The sequence below is a fragment of the Antechinus flavipes genome, chromosome 6 (genome assembly GCF_016432865.1).
Source record: "Antechinus flavipes isolate AdamAnt ecotype Samford, QLD, Australia chromosome 6, AdamAnt_v2, whole genome shotgun sequence".
Classification (NCBI taxonomy): domain Eukaryota; kingdom Metazoa; phylum Chordata; class Mammalia; order Dasyuromorphia; family Dasyuridae; genus Antechinus; species Antechinus flavipes.
In genome coordinates, this window is record NC_067403.1 from 222272913 (window position 1) to 222295849 (window position 22937).

The 22937-nt window shown below is 39.6% G+C and overlaps 1 protein-coding gene across 5 annotated transcripts in view; it reads right to left on the bottom strand.

The window, feature by feature from the left end:
* Positions 1–22937, bottom strand: part of BDNF (brain derived neurotrophic factor) — a 76831-nt gene that overhangs the window by 43796 nt on the left and 10098 nt on the right. Inside the window, exon 1 of one of the 5 annotated variants that reach the window (XM_051964408.1) lies at positions 3221–3523. The exons of 3 other annotated variants lie outside the window; for them this stretch is intronic. The gene's annotated coding sequence lies outside the window, so the exon portion shown is untranslated. Of the gene's footprint in view, positions 1–1624; positions 2339–3220; positions 3524–22937 lie in introns of those variants that run through there. One more of the 5 variants, XM_051964407.1, reaches the window with a different exon arrangement.

Sequence of the window (22937 nt, forward strand, 5' to 3'; positions counted from 1 at the left end):
GGACTACTCAGCGGATCCCACCTCCTCCTGCTCCTAAAGGTACACCTAGAGGTGGATCGTAACTGAAAGAGACGCCCGGGAGCCCAGGCCAGTCTCCCCGAGCCCCGCTTCTCACTGCAGCCCCGGGGATGGGGAGAGACCCCATCATCCTCCCCTCCTCCCTTTCTCCGTCGCAGCCCTGGGGGTGGGGGAGAAACCCAGGAGTCCCTCCCTTTCTCTTTCCTTTCCTCCCTCCCTCCTCCGGCCTTGCAGTTGAGCTTCGACTCTTCCCCGGCAGAGGGCACCCTCTACCTTCCCTAACTCCGCTGTCCCCCGCCTCCCCCATCCCTCAATCCCCCCTCCCCCAGTTCTCCACCCCACCCACCCCCTCCAGCAAACACAAACCCTGCCGCCTGCGCCGCTCACTCCCTAGACGCGCGCACGCAGTCTCCCTTCTCGGGCACCCTCTACGCTCCTTCCCCCGCCGCCCGAAACACCCTCGCCCCCCTCCCCCATTCTAGTGGACTCCTCCTCTTCGCTCTTCCCTTCCCACTCCCATTCATGCAGGCAGGAGTGTCTCCGAGCTCGGCCACATCCTCCCGTTCCACGGTCCTCCTCTCTCCCAGCTCCGCGCTCTCCTCCCGCTCACCCCCAAGTACCAACCCTAAGCTCGCCCTCCACCACCAAAACTTTTGCGCCCCTTCCCTTTCTCCTCTCCCCCCTCCCATGCTAAAGAGACCAAACCGGGGCCCTGAGGACTTGGAAGGGTTGGTACTGGATTTGTTAGCAAAGCCAGCTCCGAGGGAGCGAGGGGAGAGGGAAGAAGGGCTTAGGGAAGTTGCTGCTGCCGGGATCTCGCATCCCGGGGCGGGGCCAGGTGTGGACCGCCAGGGAAAACTAAGTTTTGAAAGATACTTTCGCCCCGGACCTGTCAGTTTCATTCGGGATTCAGCTCTCGAGAAGCAGGTGACGGTAGCTCAGCTGGCCCCAGCAGGAGATGAGGGTGGAGGCCTGGAGGGTGTAAGGGAGGGGGTTCTAGAAATGGAGCTCTTAGCAAGGAAGGATCTCCTCCTCAGCTTCCAAATCCTTCGAGTTCCACCTTCGAGCGCTCCAACAAGAAGCTGCGGTCTTTGCCCTCAATTCGCCTTCTGTCCCTTTGCAGCCTCCTACTGGGATCCCCGACGTCTCTCATCCCCCTCAAAGTAGCTGGAGACCTCCCAAACCTCTCCCTCTCCCACTTTGCTTGCTTCTTCCCAACCCCTTCTAGTACACGCACGTCCCAGTTCCTCCAGATCCCCGTAGAGTCTATGCCCTCGCTCCTCAGTCTTTTCTAGGGCGCACTCTCTAAATGCCCTCTCCCTGCGTCCAGGTCCCAATATCCATTCCCCCCCCATTTCCCTCTGGGACAAGTTCTTCGTTTGTCTGGGGACTAGAGGTCCCAGAACTTAGTTCAACTCTCTAAGCCTCTTTTGCAGAAGGTCAGAGAGAAGAGCATGTCACCCTTTCCCCAACTTGGAGGCCTCTGAACCCAGCGTTTGCGTCCCCCAACTCCGCGAGCAACTTTCCGGAGGAACAGGGACCGATTCCCCCACGGAACCCCATCCAGCCCGCCCTGGCACGGCTCGGCTCCGAGGCTCTCCCCTACCTTAGAGTCCACACAAAGCTGGTTTGGTCCCCTGCTCCCGAGAGTCACATCCTCCTCTTCCTCCTCCTTCTCCTCCTCCTCCTTCTTCTATTCCTTCTCCTCCGCACCCCGGAGCCCAGTCCGCGCCCCAGTCCCAGCGGCCGCCGGCACGACCAGCAGCAGCTCAAGTGTCTCATCAAAGCTTCATGAGGGGGGTGGCGGGGGAGGAGGGAGGGCGGGAGACTGAGGGGGGGGCGAGCCTGGCTCCCTCACCCCCCAGGATCCCGCTGCTGCCTCAGCTTGTGTGTTAGTGTGAGCGCGCGCGCGTGTGTGTGCGCGTATGTGTGTGCGCGCGTGTATGTGTGCGTATGTGTGTGCGCGTGTATGTGTGTGTGCGCGCGTGAATTTATGTGTGTGTGAGAGTGTGAGTGTGAAAGAAGGAAGGAGGGAGGGAGAGACAGACAAGCGCCGGCCTTCGGCTTTTTGTCCGTCAGAAATTATTTAGATCCCTCTTTGGTCTTCCATTGGTCAAACTAACCCTGGAGTAGCCGCGCCGGAGACATCAGTGCTGGGCCCGAGGCTTAAAGGGAAAGCGGCGTCTTTTTTCCTCCCCAGTCTCAGCCCTAGTCCCGGCTCCCGGTGAATTTTAGGACTGGTTTTTCCCACCCGAGGATCCAGGCACTAAGCATCCCTCCCGAAGGCAGCGAGTCCGTTCCTCTCAGGCCTAGTCCCCTCCCCGGAGGTATTGTGGGTCCCGGGCAGTGCCAATCTCCCCCACCTCCACTGTTCACCACCGCCCCCGAGACTTGACACATTTGGCTCAGACGCTGAGACCGAGGCCACTAGCTTTACTTCCCGAGGCTGGACTGCCCAAGAATGGGACGTGCGCCCCCGGGCAACCCCGACGGTGGGCTACGGCAAGGGAGGGGGGAGGTGGTTCAGGACGAAGCAGAATCCCAGCCTAGTGGGTTTGAGAGACACCGGAGGAGGGTAACTCACAATTAAACCTAATCTTTCTGTTTGTCCTTATCTGTTTTTGGGGTGGGGGGAGACAAAGGGGGAAAAGGGAAGAGAATATGTGCAGAGAAGGGGTAAGAGGGATAGGAGGGGAGAAAAAACTAAGGAAGGAGGAGCAGGGGAACTTGAGCGTCCGCAGCTCCGGTGCCTGCTGCGACCCCCGCTTTTCAACTTTGCTTTCCCTGTTTGGAGCAAACTGTGTGTGCGGACTCCCAAGGGACAGAGGCCGTCGAATCTCCTGAGCAAGCCGCCCCTCCCAATCTCCCCTCCCCCCACCGCTTCGCTGCCTGGCAGAGGGACCACTGGGGACGTCCCCGCGGGGTGTCCACAATCACTTCTCCCAAAGCGTGGCTAAGAGTGCTTTACTCGTTGTCTTAAACACCCGCCCGCTTAAATATAGTGCGCTCGCTGACCTCTCCATCGTTTGCCTAATAGGAATTCAATCAAGATAATAACAGCATTTTTTATTAATGAATGCCCCGGATAACGTTACGCTAAGTTACTTTCTGGGGCCACGCAGCAGCCGGAGGCGTGACGGGCTCGCTCCTAAATCCACTCGCTGCGGAGCCCTCACAGAAGAAGGAAAGGAAAGCAACCCACCTTCTCAATCACTACTTGTGAAAGTCAACATCGAGACAGCCACGCCTGGGGAGGGGGGGAAACTCAGCCCGAAACTCCCAATTATCACTCCCTCCGGCTCCCCTCCGTCCAGCTCAGTCTTTGGTGCCTGCCCGGGCTCCTTCTGTTCTGCAGCAAATCGATTAAATTATTGATAGTGGAAATTGAATGGTCCAGGTAATAATGGCAGCCCCTGATTGAGTGGCTCCATTTGATCTTGGTAGAGGCAGAGAGATTTCATGCTAGCTCACTAGGGTTAGCGAGAGAGCTGGAGCAGACCTCTCAGGCTCTGAATGGGAATGTGGGTGGGAATCCACGAGAGGGCTTCTCAATTGCCTTGACGTGCAATGTCATATGATACCTCCGCTGCCTCTAAATAGACACTCTCCTGCACGAATTACCAGAATCCAAATTCAGTGCATTGGGAAGGATGCATCTTTTATTAAAAAGAGTTCCGTTCCAGAGTATTGCATGCTTTTGCAGATGCTCTTTTCTCTCTGCCGTCCTACCAAACATGCTTTTGGCCAGATCTTTTAGAAAACCCAGGGCAGGAAAAGAGATGAGAATTCCTCGGGAATCTTGCTTTAACTAGCTAGTTTGGGGAGCTTTGTGACTCCCCCCTTTCCACAGAGAAAACCATCACTGCCGATATCAAAAAGGACCTGAGATGTCCAACGATGTTTATTCAATCAAATTAACTGAGTGATCTACTACATTTTAGATTTTATGCTGGGATGTGGGTACACGAAAATAACAGGAACAAATTTACAACAACAACAACAAACCGGATGTTGCCCTCAAGAAGCGTACCTTCCTCTCTCTTTGGAAGAGCTAAAAATTCGTCTTTTAGCTGACTTTTAAAGCCAGATCGGTGGAGCCACCAAAAACCTCCCAGGGTACGTGCGGGAGGATCATGTTCAATGAACCGTTTGCCAAACCTTTTCAATCCCCCCCCCTACCCCCCCCCTCAGTCTCGACTTCTCCTTCAAGGCGATCCTGTTCCCAATAGCACAAGGAATGCTAACTAGCTCTTCAATGTATTAGATAAAGAATAGTACTTTTAATAATTTCCCCAGCTTAACTAACCTCTGGTTAATGATCAGTGGAGGGAAAGGCTTCCCAAAGGACTCATTCCAAACTAGGAATCAATACAAGGCCTTTGGCATTCCAGAGATGGAGCCAAGGGGAGGGTGATCTATCCCTAAAGTTGGGTCAATGACTGTTCTCCTCCTAGCTATTTTGTTATGTGGGTGATAGATAGCTCAATATGCCTCTGTGGTTAAGTTGTACCGAAGTATGATTATTCAAATATATGCACAGCTCTTTAGAGTATGTATGGCACATTTAGCTTGGTACCTATGTCAATATGACTGATCATACATCCAATACAAACAACCCAAGACTCCTATGGGGAAGACTTTATGTAGACATATTGAATGCGTTTTAAAGATGCTTGCTAACCAGAGTGCTATAGGTAATGGCAACAATCCAGACATATTTTTCAAAGCACTCCTGGCATTGGATCCTGGTGGAGAATTTTAAATGCTATAGATGGCAAGTGTGAGTTCATTGGTCATAATTATAGGATTTGTACTCTGTAAGGTTTTAAAAGTCTAATTCACTTCGTGGGAAGAGCAGAGATGGTAAATTATCCTCCAGTACTTAAAAAAATTCATAAATATAGTTTATTCTGTCTTGAACATTAGCTTCAAATATGCTTTAAAATGAAGTATGCTGATGATATATTTAACCTAAATACCTCATTGGAAACCTATGAGATAGGGACTGGAGAGTATTATCAATACCCCTTACAGAGGGTGAAACTGATACACAGATGATTTAGATGACTTGTCTTTGAATGGTGGTGAGGTGAGCTTTTATAGTTGTATTTTTGCTTTTTAAAAATGCAATGTAGGAGGATACATGCTAGTGTCACAGTACCACAGAGCTAGTAAGATTCATGGGGGAAGAAGAAAGTCTTCCTGATTTCAGGTCAAATATGAAGAATGGCTGAAATGAATGAACAAACCCTAACTACTTGGCTATATTGTCTTTCATATAAAGTAGATGAATAAGGGCCAGCTAGAAGGGTTCACAAAGCTTGTCATTAGAAGTTATACCAACTATTCAAATCACCTTGTATAGGTAAATATCTCTGCTTTGGAAACACTATGCCCATATTATTAGCCCGACATGGTGATTGGAATCAGTCCTCTCTTTCCATCCCTCTCTTGACCTCATGGGAACTGTTTTGCATCTGCACTGTCCAATGTATCTGTGGTTTTACATAGGACAAGGCAGAAATGTACTTGTGATGAAATCACCAGGAATGGTATGAATATTTAACAAATGACTCCCAATTCAAGTGAATATTACTCAGAAAATGTTCCCTCTGAAATCCCTGATACTTTCTCAGGATTCTAATCAGGGTGAATCAAGCTAATTAAAAATGCTAACTTCAAAATAGTTTTCTCTGCCTATTTCCTCTTAATAGCAAAATTAAAGTATATAAAGAAAACAGAGAAATTGGAAGGAATTTCAGTCGTCATCTGGATCAGTCCTTCTCTTAAAGTAGGAATGCCTAGCATCTCATAAAAATTCCAAAGCTGAAGCTCTCTTTGAACACCTTTAGCAATGGGGAACTTATAACTACTGCAGGAGGCAGTCCATTCCATTTTTGGATTGCACAGATTATTAGAAAGCTCTTTCTCATAAAGAACTGAAATGTGCTTCCTGTTGTGGTGTTGTTCATGACCTGGCAATCGTTGAGTACAGTGAGATCATCTCCTCCTTGATACTCTATTTATGTGTGCAGACCTTGCAGTTCTTTCAATTAAGGGAATTTCAGGTGTGGAAATTAGCGGCACTGATGCAGATCAAGAACTGGTAAAATTAGAAAATGTCTACGGCTACTGAAAGCTTAAGTGATTCGCTCAAAGTCAGTCAATATACGTCAATAATAACACTTGAACACAGGCCTTCTCAACTTTCGCCCATCTATCCAATGTACCATGCAGGCACACTAGTCTTCCTCTTAATATATTCCAAGACCACTTCTGGGTAGATAAAATTTAAAAGTCTCTATCTCAGTCTTCCCAGAGATTTCTGAATAAATATTCTCCCCCTTTCCATTTTATCTTAGTTGTAATTATGGATTATATTTAAAAATTCAAGAGTAAGTTTCTGAATTTCTTTTCTTTTCTTTTCTTTTTTTTTTAACTATGATCAGAAATGATACCAAGAAAGAAAAGCACACATTCTGGTCTATCTTTTCCAGGACTAGACACTTATATGGAATATGCCTGATGATGAGGGCAAAGACTTGAGAGTTACATTTTATAAGTTTATGGTTTCAACATTTGTTCTCAGTCAAAAGAGGGAAAGAAAGTGACATTTTAACAAACATCTCCGAGGGAAGGAGAGTTGATTCTAATCATCTCGCAAGATCTTGCAGCATAAATAAACAAACAAACAACTTTGCTTGTGGCTGAATCTTAATATTGGATGTTTAATGTTCTTAACCTGATGTTTCAGAAGACCTAAAGTCAAGTAGAAACATTTTTATATTCTCATTTATGCTTGTCAGGAAATAGAAATGAATTCACATTGCACAAGTGGGAATAGTGGCAGGAGGCACCAATCTGACACCAACATATTTTTTTCTATTAATAATTTTAATTGGCTGAGGTCAGTCCCACTCTCACTACAAGCATTTGATGTTTAATTATGTTTATTCAAGTCTCCTAGTTACTCCTGCTCACGATCTCCCTTGTAGAAAAGGGGAAAAAAATGTTGTCCACAATTAAATGGACTTGACTTCCAAAGATGCTATAAAGCTGAGTAATTAACATGGAAGAAGAAATGAGTAAACAAACACATTCACTCCAGTTTAGGGTCTTCTCGAACTCCAGTTTCAAACTATTCAAAGCTAGAGTGTACCCATCTTTATATATGGAAGTGGATTTTGGGGTAGGAACATGTTTGTGTGAAACCTATCAATGTCACCAAAGAAACTGAATGGGAAAGAAGTCATTGCTCTCTTCACTAAGGCTATTGTTTCTTAGACTTTTTGGTGTCAGGACCTCTTTTCACTCTTAAAATTAATTGTGATCACTCCCAAAGAGCTCTTATTTACATATTTTGATATGTATTGTTACATATATTGATAATTATCCTTTTAGAAATTATAATCTTAGTATTATTGTGAAGATAGTTTTAACTTTGTGAACTATTTAAAAAGATCCCTATCCTACTCTTGAAGAATTGTTATTTTAGTTCATAGGACCATGAAGCTAGTACTGGAAGGAGTCTTCAAGACAGTCATTCAGAATCATTAAGTGATTTGCACAAGGATACATAGTTAGCAAGTGCCAGATTTGGGATTTGAATTTTGGTTACGTGACTGTATTATAGTGCTTGAAATCCAGAAACTCAGGGCCAACTCATTTGTTGTATCAGTTAGTGCTGCCCAAAACTGTTGGTGTTTATCTTCTACTCTATTGCAACAGATATTTCTCTACTCGTAACTTTTAAGTATTACTCCTTTGTTAGCACTGAGAGTCAACTGGCTGGAGATCTAAGGTGGAACAAGAAGGTCTGAGTTCAGGATATCCATAAAAAGGAGCCAAAATAATTATAATCCTATCATCCCAATCACAGTTTTAGAACTGATGGAACTTTAGACATCATCTAACCCAATCTCCTCAATCTATGGTAAGGAAGTTTCCCCTTGTGACTTGTCCAAAGCTGGTAAGTGTCAGAGCTATGATGTAAATTTACACCTTCTGATCTAAATTGAATTTTCCAGACTGGTTCAGAGTCTCAAAGGTATAAAAACCCACGGGATCTCACTCCATAGGTTAGTGGCTCATTTTTTTGTTTAAATTAAAAATTCCTTTGCTTAACATTCAGCCTTATTCAGGAACCTCTGGGACTCTTATGTGCTTTTATTTTTTGCTTTTGGCAGTTTTTTTAGTCTTAGCTTCTTAACAAAAAGATTACTTTTAAGCCATTAAGTCGCTCGTGTGGGTTTCTGTAAGGAGAAGAGGATTTTTCCCCCCTTTTTCTTTTGAGAGGGATGAAGTCTGAGATGGAAATGGGTGGGGTAAAGGTCACATGCCCCAAGTCACCAATAGGTGGCACTGGCCATAGGGAAACAGCAGCTCTAGAGAAAACCTTGCCAAGATAATAAGATAGAGCCCTGGGAATGAAAAAAACTGTCACATTGATGATTCCTTCTTTCTGCCCAAAGATTTTTATCATCTGAATAAGAACTCACATTCCCGCAGACATATTCTCTTCACAACTATCTGTCAGGAGGATAACTATGATTATCTCCATTTTACAGATTTTCAAAGAATCATCCATCTTGAGCTGGATTCAGACTCATTCAAAAACCTCTGGGATTCTTATCTAAGATACTTTTACAGCTTTGTTTCATCCATCTGGACTTGGACCTCCATGGCCATCTAGTCCAACCCCCTGTCTCTTCCCTTGACATTTTTACAAATGAGGAAACAAAAAGTCCAAGAAGTGAGATCTCAGTTGTAATTGTTAGAGGTGGGATTTGAACCCAGATTTTCTAATTTCAAAGCCAATACTCTTTTTATTTTATTATTTTTACTCTTTTAAAAATTTACCACTTTTCACTGAAATGCAGAGAAGTTAAATGACCTGCCCAAGATCATCCAGATAGTAACTGATGAATCCAAGATTCAAATTCATGTATTTTAAGGATGACAAAGATTACCAAAAAATTATAAAACAAGGAGGTGGGGGAGAATTTGCAGCCTAAGTAAATAAAATATCCCAGAATGATGACCTTCAAAAGAATATCAAGATATTATGGTATGTAGATCATCTCCCTTTACTGTAGTAGATCAAAGAAGGAACTTTCATGAGGAGCCCATTCTAGAGTTGGCTAACCCTATTAAATATATATGTATGTACATATACATATATGTGTATATACATATACCAATACATGTGTGTGTATATAAGTGCCATATTTTACTTGCTTAAAATTTGTGTCTAATTTCATCTTATTCTAGTAAGACTGAATAGCTGGCTACTGACTTCCTTCTATATTTAAGGACCATTATGAAGTCACTTCTCAGTTGTCCCTTGGTGCCAGAGATCAAATCCCACACCTTTGTTCATAACTTTCAACTTCTAACCCATTAATCTATTATCATGATTATTTTCTGAACTAGCTCTCCCTAGTTCTCTGGAAACATGAAGCCAAGAACTGGACCTGTATATGAAATCACCCAAGCCTAAAGCAGTTTGGGAAATTTAAAATAACCTAATTATAATTGTGAGAAAAGTCAAAAGAGATGGATATCTCCAGAACAGTAATTATTCCTCCATCTAAAAACTTGAAATCTCATATTGGGTAAGAGAAACTAGAAGCGGTTGTTTAAAAACAAACAAAAAAGCAATCTAAATGTCTCTTATGACAAAGTTTTGAGGATTTAGATTGATGGAGTCAGAAGACTTGAGTTCAAGGACCTCCTGGGTAAGACATTTTACTTCTCTAGCTAAAGATGCTTCCTCTAGGTCTTAGATTCTTCATCTGTAGAATGAGTCAATTGGTTTCAATGAACAGTAAGATTCCTTTCCCATTGTGAGATTTCAAATAATATTCTAGTATGACACCAAATAAACCTTGGTATTTTGGACATTTTTCTCAATGAGATAGTATTTTTAAAAAGTGAGTATGATCCTTTCATGGATTTGTTTATTATATCATGTGGTAATGCTACAGACTGCCTCAGTTTCTGAAAATCTAAAGTTTGGGGTACCTAGAACACAGTAGAAAAAATTAATGATGTACATCAATAGATAGCAGCAATCACCCACCCATATCATAAGTACATAAAAGATAACTTCATAAGAAGGAACTTGGGGTATTAAAAGTACTGTGTTATTTCCTAAGAGCAATCCAATCAAGTTTCTTCCTTCTTTTAAATTTTGGGTCTATATCATCACTCATATACAGTGTTTGCTCAGGATTTGACTCTATTAGACGAGCTCTAGTGGTCATACATCCAACTATAAACAATATTCTGGAATATAAGCATTTTTCATCTGCTTGATTTTTTCTGGATGGATAATTATGTTAAACTATTTAGGTGATTGTGGATGTCTTTAGGATAAACTGGAATATTCTGGGGTATGTGGCAATTTCAGATCTATGACTAGGAGAATGTGAAAGACTCGCCTTCTATAGAGACTTCCTCTTTCATCAAAAAAAACTCAATTTCATTTGAGTTGACCATACTCAACAATAACAATAAAAATAATTCACATTTATTCAATGGTTTATAATTACAAAGGGTTTTGGATGTACCAATTCATTTTACCTTCACAATAACTACTGTCAAGGTAGGGAGGGCAAATACTATGTAGTATTTTCTCCCATTTAAAAAACAACAAACTTCTTGAGGATAACTATTTTAATTTGTTTGCTTAATTTGTATCCCTAGCACTTAACACAGTGCCTGGCACATAGTAGTGTGCATAATTGCACACACTTTCTCTCTTTCCCTCCCCCACCTCACATTTGCATTTACCCTTCCCCACCATCCTGTTCCTAACCCCCATGCCCCTCACATATAAGCACTGTTCAGGAACACAAATTAATCTTATTGAATTAAAGAATTAAAACAGGCATATTCAGGTCTACAAATTGCCAAATAATCATTTTATCTAAATGGTTCACTTCCCAATCCTGTCTGTGTGATGTCAGCAGAATCAAACATAACTAGAAGATTGATTCTAATTTCACATGGTTGAGCTACACAACTTACAACTAGCAGACACCTGGAAATACCATTTTCCATACTCAGGGGGCTACTCTACTGAACTGTGATGATCAGAACCCACGTTCGGCCAATGGGGGCATTGGAAGTATCCACAGGTTCTATGGTTTTCTAGATATGATCAAATATCAATAACAATGAATTCCAATACCAGTTTGACTGGGTTAAGTCTCATTTAGGAAAAGTCAGATGGTAGTTGGAAAAGGAAAAAAAAAACCTCATCAAACAGCCCATGGAATATAGAATTTGGAAGGGAGCTTAGAGCTCATCTAGTCTAAGCTATTCTCTTGAAAAGTATAGAAAAGTTATCAATCCAAAATAACAAGGCAAGTGACCAGAAAGGACAAGAATAATGACTTCTGACTCAGTCCTATGCTCTTTTTACTATATCTTCCTCCTACCTTTCCTTTTGAGTACCCTTCTTGGAAGAGTTGGAAGACTTTCAAATTCAGAAGACCTCCGAAGGAGATTTTCCACAGGTACCTTCCAATGTCCTTGTCAGTGCTGAGTATCATTAACTGGGAATAGGAGTACAGCTAGAGGTTTAAGGGGATAATCATATTGGACCAAGTGGACAGGGTTAATGTAATATTATCAAGTGGTTAAAGTAGGCAGGTGGGAGTTTGGGGGGAATGGTTGTAAACCTCTGGGGTAGGAGGCATAAATTAAAATTTCAGGCCTCCTTCACAAGAGTTACAACTGGAAGAGACCTCCGAGGTCTTCTCATATAACCCCTTCATTTTATGGACAAAGAAACTGAACTTATGTGCCTTCCTCAAGGTCACAAAGGTACCAACTGGAGCAGAGTCAGGATTCAGGCTCAAGCCCTCTAGTTAGAACATAGTGTTCTTTTCATTTCCTCACACTGCCTTCTCTCTAGTCCAATTCGCTCTCTTCCTCACACACCCTGAGGAGCCCCCTTGTTTTGGCTGCTCTGGAAATAGCTCTGACGACAGAGAAGAGGCCTAAGGCTGGGCTTTCCCTTTTGGAATTCAGATGTTATTGCTGTGACATTAATTAAACACAGTTCTAGAAACCAAACTCAGACCACAGTCGGCCCTCCACAGTTCAGTGCCCATGATTTGTGGCCAGTGAGACTTGCCCGAGTTAGATGAACTGAGACCCAACCCTTTTCTTAATAGTAAATTAGACAGAATGACTATGGGTTAAAATTATTATTAATAGATAGTAAATATATAAGTATGTTTCCCTTAAGGCGCTGGAACCAACGAACTGAATAGTTTATTATCCACTGAGACTTTAAAAGAACCATTCCCATTGCCGATATCCAAACCAAATTTGAAATCTCCATTGTTTCATGTCTACAATAATAATAACAGGTGACACTAATTTAGAAGTTTCTAATGACAAAGTACTGTACGTATATTGTCTCAGTTAGTCCTCGTAATAAAGTTGTTGGAGTCCAAGTGTCATGAGACCTCTTTTTATGAATAAGTAAATGTGGATTGGATTCACTAAGCAGGTTTCCCAGGGTGACTGGACAAGCAAATAGCAAAGCTTAATTGGAATCCAGGTCCTCTGATTTTAAATCCTATGTCTTTTCCCACTGTTCTACAGCTGCCTCTTATTAGTCCTCTTGTAACAAATGCTGAATTGAGCCATCAGCTTCACGTGTTAAACATTATTTTCCAGAGCCATTATTTTAAAACCAATCTCTGCGATTTAGGAATCGTAGGACTTTGGAACTGACAAAGGATCTTAGAATGCATATAATTCACAACCCCTGTCCACAGTTAACAAGTGAGGAAACTAGGACTATGAAAAGTTAAATATCTTGCTTGAGGTCAGATAGGTAAGTAGTTGACATGAACAAGATTTTAAATCCAGGTCTCTGTCTTCAAATTAAAGCTAAAATTCTCATCTCATTTATGTGGGAGCCAGTTTCAAATGAAAAAATGTTGAAATAGGGTTCCAATGAATCATAATTGTCTGGATTGATCATTTAGCATGGAATATTTATTTCTTCAATTACATCTTGTTGCATTTATCTTTTTTTGCTCTTTATTGCTAAGAATATTCAATTTTCAATAGTTTTCCAAACATATCTATTTTCTCCAATTGGTTTACTGGTTTTCATAAGAACTGAGATTCAGAATATGTAATAACTGCACTAGGGTACTCTCACAGAATACTGTGATACCTGGCATATTGGAAGACTTTAATAAATGCTGGTTTATTGACATTGTGATCTTTCTTTTTGGATCCAACTGGTTATTTTATCAGGTTGGGGAATTCCTGGTAAGGAACTTTATTTACTAAGTCGGATTAGAATCTATTCAGTAAGTTTTGGAGAGTTTCCTGGGGCACTGAGAGATTAAACTACATAGGTAATATGTGTTAAAGATGCAATTTAAAGCTAAGTCTTCTGGACTATGCTATAGTCTTTATTTATTCAACAGTCCCTTTATAAAAGGATTTCCTACCCTACTCCACTTCTACCCTCACTCAAGAACCTTGTCTTCCTTCAGATAGCTTAAAAACAGATCCTTCCGGATCCTCAAAAATTATGTCACCTCCAAAGCAGACCTCCTCTGTGAACCCTTGGTCTGACAGAATACTTTCCCCCTCCCCATCAGTCCCCTTTTACCTCCTCTTAGTTCTATTCTACCAGAGCTATTAAAAGCTTTCAATTTATAGAACATGATGGTCATTCAAGCAGAGAAGTTGCCCATTCTGAGGGCAATGGACAAATATGGGGTGTTGTGAGTGTGGGTGACAACACTTTCGAAACAAGATTTCAAAGGAGGAAGAGAAAAAAAGCATATAAGGTCGAAAAAGAAATGGGTTTGTTGAATGGCTAGACCAAAGGATAAAACCTAACAGACAAGCCTACCCTTTCCATGGATGTCTTCACAGTGGTAAGCAAAGCCAGAAAAGCCTTAAAAATTGGATAGATAGCCTATTACAAAAAATTAGAAGGCAATAGAATTAATGGAAGAACATGGACAGAAGTCATGCACATAGGCATAGTGTATTTGAACATGAGGGGGAAAATGAGGAATTTTTTTAAAATGAAATAAAGGACAGTGAGGTTCTATGTAGAAGAATTATTGATTTGGAATCAGAAAACCTGAGTTCAGTGCTGTAATTCACAAACTATGTTGCTTTAGCCAAGTGACTTTATCTTTGTGGGTCTCAGTTTACTTATCCAAAAAATAGGAAGATTAGGCTTATAATACATAATAATATAATAATAATAAAGTTATAAGATCTCATAGGTCTATTAGGAAGATCAGCTTTATAATTAGGAAATGTTATGTAAAGGCAAACTATTTAGCATTTCTCTTTAAAATTTAAATAAGGGCTTTTGAAGGAGAAAGTTAATCTTGGGATATCAAAGATCTGGGTGGCAAACTACTCCATTCTAGTATTATCTTTGTTTTTCCTTTTTTTTTTTTTTTTTTTTGGTTGTTGTTCAATGAGTCCTGTTTAACTTTTTGTGACTACAATTGGTATCTTCCTTCCTTCCTTCCTTCCTTCCTTCCTTCCTTCCTTCCTTCCTTCCTTCCTTCCTTCCTTCCTTCCTTCCTTCCTTCCTTCCTTCCTTCCATTAAGCGATTTGCCCAGGATCACAGAGCTAAGAAATATTGTGTGGGGAGGCCGAATTTGAACTCTGGTCCTCCTGACTTCAGGGCTGGTATTCTATCCACTGTGCCATCTACCTGCCCCCCAATTGGGGTTTTCTTGGCTAAGATAATGGAATGATTTGCTCTTTCCTTCTCTATCTTTTGACAGATAAGGAATTGAGGCAAACAAGGCTAAGTGACTTGCCCAGGATTACACACTAATAAGCATTTGAGGCTAAAATTGAATTAAGTAGGAGGAATCTCCTTGATTTAAGGCCCAACACTCTTATCAAACTTCATCACCTAGTAGGCCATGATTTTTCTCACATGGATCATTTTATGAAGCAAAAGTAGTTTTTATGATCTACTAAAGAAACTAGAACCAAATATGGTAACTATTGCCATCAATTAAAATATGCATTAGTATAATAGGCTATGATAACTTCTACTTAAAATTCCTTTTGTATTTCAGCTAATTTCTTGGTATTCTTCCTAAAGTCTGAGGAGTATTTAAGAAGTTTATAGGGTAATTAGGATTCTTTCCATTTCTTGGTACCTTTATTAATTAAGAAAGGACTTATTTCCTTGCTGTTAACACTTGGTTAGTTTCAGTTAACAGTAATTTAATTTTTTTAATTATTTAGAAGAGTTTAATGATCAAGATTAAAGGAATATAGAATAGGGGTGGCTTGAATTATAAGGAAAAATTTCCATTAGCCTTTATTTACTTAAATAAATCCTTAAAGGTGGTTTAACTAAAATGTTTCCTACTGTCATTAAGACATCATTACCCCTGCACCAGATCCTATTGGAATTACAATATCCTTTTATCATTCGTATTCCACACCTTTACCTACCAACATGTTACTGAACATGTTCTTTTGACATATCAAAGATACGTTTAGATTTTAGATAGCTAGCATTTATATAGTGCTTTAAGATTTGCAGAGTACTTTATATAGATTTGCCCATGAGGTAATCTCATGAGTACCCATGAGGTGATCGTGAGAATCAAATAAATGAAGGTGTTGTTATTATCCACATTTTAGATGAGGAAACCGAGACATGGAGGAGATAAAGAACTTACCTAGGTTCACATAGCTAATAAGTATCTAGGGTAGGATTTGTATTTAGGTTTTCCTGACTTTGTTCCTTATTTTCTCTACTAGCTAGCCACCCTTTGAACAAAGAGCAAGACAAATAACACTTTGGGTGAGTGAATGCATTTCTTCATATACCAGTCATGTAAAAGAATCTTAACACATTGGATTATTTATTTTATTCACTCAAGAATCATTTATTAAGTTGTCTACCACATGCTCAGAGCTGTGCTAGTCATTGAGGAGATATTCTGAATGGATTCCTGTTTTCAGTGAGATAGGTATTCATTCCAACAAGGCAGAATACAACCCATCATATCCTCTAGTTTAGTGAAGGGGTTCTACTCAATAAAGGGATATCCTCTGGAATAGTAGTTCTTAACCATTTTCATGTGATCACTTCAGGCAGTCTGGTAATAGTTATGGTCTCCTTCCATGAATAATGTTTTTCAGACATAAAATAAAATACATAGGATTACAAAAGAAATCAATTATATTGAATTACAATTATAAAAATCAGAACAAACTCAAGAGTTAACTGCTGCTCTAAAAGATCTTTTAATATCATTTAGATAACAAAGGAGTAAGTTAGGCTCTCCATAATTTATCTCCTGCTCTTTCCACATGATCACTTTTCTACTGCCCATTCATGTTACCTCTTCTCTTATATAACTTTTCTAATTGGTATAGCAGCATAGTATCCAACAGGAAAATCCAAAGATTACCACTTAGGGAATCTTTTCCATTGGACTCTGTGCTGGACAGTTCCTATGATGGGACAAAAATCTCTGCTGAGTATATGACTTCTAATTTTATATCTAGCTTGACAGTAATAATCTAAGAGGTTCCCCTTCACCCCATTCAAGAGATTATATATAATATTTACAATACATAGGATGCCTTGTATTAGGAAAGTGTCTTTATGGTAGCACATTGTTCTAATGAGTTAAATGTTTTGTTTTCCTTTACCTATCCAACAAAGTACAAGACTGCCATCTTGGTGTACCTCCTTCCCTACTCATTAGTGTTCTACCATATCTAAGTAAAGAATAAGTCTCTGGATGTATTCTGATGGAAGTGGATTTCTTCGACAAAGAGATCTAACTCAGTTTCAATTGATCAAGGATGGACAGAAGCAGCTACACCCAAAGAAAGAACACTGGGAAATGAATATAAACTGCTTGCATTTTGGTTTTTCTTCCCTGATTATTTATACCTTCTGAATCCAATTCTCCCTGTGCAACAAGAGAACTGTTCAGTTCTGCACACATATATTGTATCTAGGATATACTGTAACCTATTTAACATGTATAAGACTGTTTGCTATCTGGGGGAGGGGGTGGAGGGAGGTAAGGGAAAAATCAGAATAGAAATGAGTGCAAGGGATAATGTTGTAAAAAAAATTACCCTGGCATGGGTTCTGTCAATAAAAAGTTATTTAAAAAATAATAAAAAAATAAAGGATCAAAAAAAAAAAAGAAAAAAAGAAAAAATAAGTCTCTGGGGCTGCTCCAAGTTCTCAATTTGAAGAAAGTCATCAAGAATAAAATAAGAAACATCTATTTCACCCAGAAAGAGCTAATGTTCCAGAGACTGGGCATTATCTATACCTTTCAACCAATTGTTAAAGTATAAAAATGTGATTTTCTAGAGAAATGGATAGGAATGAAACCTATGATTTCATTCTAAAGGTAATTCCCAGAATGAAGAAACTACCTCAGCCAATGAAGGTTAATACCTTTTTTGCCATTTAGAGACTTAGAGACCTGGCTTTGAAATCAGTTCTGTCTATTACACCTTAGTAATATAGAATATAATTTTAAAAAAGGATGTCTATCCTCTTCTCATAGAAAAAGATCCTTTCTTCAAGGACATTTTATTTCAGGGGTCCCTAACCTAACTTCCATGAACTTGTTCTCCCCCTCAGCATTTTGGTAATTGCATTTCAATATAATTTTATTATATTGTTTTGTTTTATATATTTACAAACATTATTCTGAAAAGTAGTCCATAGGCTTCACCTGATTGCCAAAGGGGCATCCATGACACAAAAACCCTGCCTTACATGCATGTGTAGATTATTTTCATTAAACAATTTTGTATGTATGGGAAAGTGGCATATGTGTTCAAGGCTCTTAATATTTTCTTAGTGTTACAATACAAAAGATTAAATAAAATAGTCCCTGTTTTTATAGAGCTTACACGCAAATAAAAAGAAAAAATATATAAAAGGAGACATAAAAGAGAAGTGGTAGAAAGTATACATAGGAAAAATAATTCATAAATTATGGAAAGATTTTATTAGCTTATTAAATGAAGGAGGCTACATCAAAACCTGAATTCAGAAAAGAAGACAAAGACTGAATATCTGCATTCTTCACAGTTTAACATGATCTACACATTAGTGGTACCGCCCAATTTTGTTTGTGCTATCCCAGAATCATGGTCACATTTCCATGTATTTGTCAATTTATTTTACTTGGATGTTGCCTCAATGAAAGGAGGATAAGAAGGAGAGTTCATGAAGAAGACTGCCATCTTGGTGTACCTCCTTCCCTACTCATTAGTGTTCTACCATATCTAAGTAAAGAATAAGTCTCTGGGGCTGCTCCAAGTTCTCAATTTGAAGAAAGTCATCAAGAATAAAATAAGAAATATCTATTTCACCCAGAAAGAGCTGATGTTCCAGAGAAATTCCAAATTTGGATTAGGGCTTCAAAATAACAGGTACTTTATTGACTAAGGTCTGCCAATAAGCATCAGGGTTGGAGTGTATGGGGAATGGTTATATTCATCCAAATAATTGCAGATCACTAAACATTATATTCACACTGGATATTTATATGTCCTGTGTATGTTTGGAAAGGCCCTTCTTCAGGTTAGCTCCCATATTATTATAGTCAATAACAATTTGTAAAGGATAAACTTAATGAAATTATTTCCAAACACATGAATCTTAATTTAAACACTTTATAACATTAATTACTCCATAATTCTCATAAGTCAACCAAATCTGAACCTTCCTAAGCCAATTAAGAAAATGCTACATCACTTATTATTTTAATAAGTTCAAGTAGTGAGGGAGGGAAACTTCAATCACAAGGATCATTAGTAGGAGAAGCCTCCTGCATCACCTACAAACTTTTCTTAGATTATTGGCAGGACTTTTAAGAATAAAGCCAAAGGAGTTTGAAATACTTGAATTAGTAAATGTTGACTTCTTAAACCTTTCAGCCCTTAGGGGAGTTCAAAGCAACTTGAAAAGTTACTAATGTTTATAAGCTTCAAGCTTTGAAAGCTTCTCCTAGAGTTTAACTTAAGAATATTTGCATTGATTTTCCGAAGGGCAAGGACTGTTTTCATGTTTGTCTTTGGATGGATAGCTTGGCATGGTGCCTGCCTGATACATAGGTGCTTATTAAATGTTTGCTGATTAATTGGCAGGAAGGAAATGGTAAAATAAGGCTGAAGCAGGAAGAATAATGTATATAAAGAGTCACAGAATCATTAACTCTGAGAGTTGGAAGGGATCTTAAACATCACCTAGCCCAAATCCTACCGCCCTAGAAATCTCCTTTCAGTTTTATCTACCAAATAAATGGTCATCCAGTCAGTAGCTCCAATGAGGAACACAATGTCTCCAAAGTGATCCATTTCACTCTTTGACAACTTTAGTGATTAGGACATTTTGCCTTACATCACATCTAAATTTGTGCTTTTACAATTTCCACCCACTATTGCTACTAACTCTACCACCAAATATAACACAAACAACTTTTCTATATTTAAAAACAGTTATAATTCGTTGCCTGAATCCTTCAACTCATCCTTGCTATAGAATGACACATGGCCCTTTACCATTTGGTTGCTGTTTTCTGGATGTAGAGGAACTAATCAATGTACTTTCTAAAATGTATACTTTAGACCTGAACTCCATCATACAGATGTATTACGACCAGGAAAGATAATCATAAAATCAGAGCCTCCTTATTTCTGAATGCTATGCCTTCTAACTAACATCACATTAGCATTTATGACTACCATATCCCACTATTGATTCATACTGGGATTTAGATTCACTGAACTCTCAGATCATTTTTAATTAATCATGTCTTACCCATTTATTCCATCTTGTCCTTATGAAACAGATTTTTTGAGCCTCTGTGAAAATTTACATTTATTCCAACTAAATTTCAATTCAGCCCAATATTCTTGTCTGTTGAGATACTTTTGCAACCTATCATCAGTTGTGTTAGTTAATCCTTGTAGATTTTTTTGTTAATTGACAAAATCAATAGAAAAACAGAGAGTCAAACTGGGTTGTTGCTTGAATTTTCATCTTTTAGCCAGGTAAGAGATAGGAGCTACAACAATCAACTTTAGGACATCAGAATTCCAAGCACAGTTAACCCCATGATAACAATAAAAGTAAGTGAGAAGAGAACCATCCTCTTTTTTTTTTTTTTTTTTTTTTTTTTTGTCAATCAATGCCTTTCTCCTAAGCATCTGATTTCACAGGGACTGTTGATTTTCAAGTTTCTTTTTATCTATAGATAACACAGGGAGAGACCTAATGGCTCCTATGAGAAAGCAACAATGCTCTAACACAGTCTTCCCTAGGTTTTCTGCCCGATTATGTTTAGGGCCAGGAGTTGGATAGTTACTGTTTGAGAACTCTTCAAGGCCACAGACCGGATGTTACAGGCTGATCAAGTAGGTGATTTTTTTTTTTTTCTTTCACTAAGCAGCGCTCCCAGGGGACTAATTCTAGCTTGGATAGCCATGACAAATGTAATTTTGAGACTATAAATGTTTCAGTTGGCATAATGAATACAATTAACTTTTGAGTCTCTTCAGTTTTGGAGAAGAAAGAGAACATGAAGGAAGGAAACACATGGATGACAGCCAGTAGTATGAGTTACATTCTGGGATCTCAAGGACCTTTGAGTCAAATAGACTTTTTTGTGGTGACAGCTATGTTTATCCCAATCACAATGGGACCAGTGAGGGTCCAAAAGCAGAGAGAAAAATATCAAACTCTGTTTTGGAAAAGCTCTCGGTGGTGGCTATCTGGTGGCTCCTGAACAAAAATGTTCTTTTATAATCTCTTTGCTTAAAGACCCACAATGATGGAACTGTCTGCTAACACAGCCCCTTCCAATAGTTTTTTTTTTCCCAACTTAAACTAATCATCCTAAACTTGATTTTAGTTTTTTTCCAACTTCAGCTGCCTGATCCTTGTTCTACTGTCTGGGATCAAAAAGAATCAATCTAATGCCTCCTCTACCAAATATCTCTTCTGCTACTTGAAGATAAAACATGAACTTGAGGCCATTTTACATCTTAACTGCCTTCCTCTAAAAGGTTTCCAGCTTATCAATATCCTTCTTAAAGTGTTTTTTTCCTGATCCAGATTCTGACCACCTTGAAGGAATGATAGTAGTAGCAAAAAATTGGGAGGGATAGCTAAACCACTAGAGGACAGAGTCAGGGTCCAAAGGGAACTTGGTGGGCCAAACCATTGGGCTGAATCTAGTAAGATGAAATCCCAATAGAGACAAATGTAAAGATTATACTTAGATAGAAAATAATAACACAAGCACACAATGGGAAAAGCATGAATAGATAGCAGATCTAAGGTGCTTAGTGGCCTGAGAGTTCAATATGAGTGAGTGGGTGATGTGGCAACCCTAATCTGGCCTCAGTTTGCAGTAAGGGGTCAAACTTTCAAGGTATAAAGAGGTTATAATCCTACTGTTTTCTGTCCTCATCAGATTTCATCTGGATATTATTTTCAATTATAAGGACCATAGTTCAAGATGGACATTGATAAGCTGGAGAGCTAGTAAACAGGAGTTTTTTATTCTTCATGCAAAGGGGGAAAGGAAGCTGAAGTTCAGAGAAGTTAAATGATCTGATAGACAAAGCTATTAAGCATCAGAAAGAGTAGTGTAGAGCAATGGATCTCAAACTTTTGTTCTCAGTATCTTTATACTATTACAAATTATTGAGGATCTATCCAAAGAGTCTTTGTTTATGTGGGTTTTATTTATAGATAGTTACTATATTAGAAATAAAAATTAATTTCAAAATTATAGATCCTCTGAAAGGGTTTCAGAGACCCTTAGGATTCTCTGGGCCACACTTGGAGAATCACTGATCTAATGGAAAGTAACAGGGATGGGGAAGAATCTTGAGCCTATTTAATACATAGATTGGTTAAAGAGAGTGGGTCTGCTTAGCCTGCAAAAGAGAAGACCTGAAGGTGAGAGAAGATCAGGAAACATGAAAACTCTCAAGTATTGGAAGGATTTTCTTGCAGAGGACAGAAAAGGCTTGCTCTGTTGGGCCTCAGAGGGCAGAACCAGATGGCCAAGAGTTCAATTTAGACTGATTCCAACTTACCAGTTAGAACTATCTCAAAGTAGAATGGGTTGCCTTGAGAGGTAATGGGCACTCCATCCTTTCTAGTGAGCATAACTTTAGGAATATGGATGGGATATTGAGGTGCCTTCCAAGGTCCCTTCTTACACATCCAAACTTCTCTTTTCCATCCATTTATACTTAGAATATATTCAGAACACCACACTTAAAAACCAAAGTTAGCGAACATTTCATATTTTCAAAATCCCTGTAGATAGTGTTCCAGTGGCAGGAAAGGAGAACCTAGACATCTGACTATAGAAAAAGTAGCAAGTCTACCGTGATTTATTTATCTTGAAAGATTTATGAATCTTTGGTTAGAATCACAGATTTATAGAAATTGAGAATTAGAAGAAACCATCAGGGGTCATTTTGCTCTACTTTGTACCTAAAGCAGAAATCTCTTCTATAACAGCAGTTACTAATGATAATTATAACAACAATAATAAAAACAGCAAGTGCTTTGCACATACTCTCATAACAACTCTGACAAGTGGTCATCCATTTCTCATCTGAAGACTTTGGACACAGGGAATCTCCTATCTCCTTAGACAGCTCATTCTACTTTTGGATAATCCTAATGATTAAGAAAATAATATTTTTACATTAAGCTGTAATCTTCTCCAATGCATCCTACTTTTGCTTGTCCTGCTTTTGCCCTTTAGAACCAAACAGAACAGCTCAAATTTCTTATCAATATAGTATTTTTTAAGGCTTGAGAGACAGGATGGGGTCATGGATAGAGAAAGGACTGAGCCTGGATTTA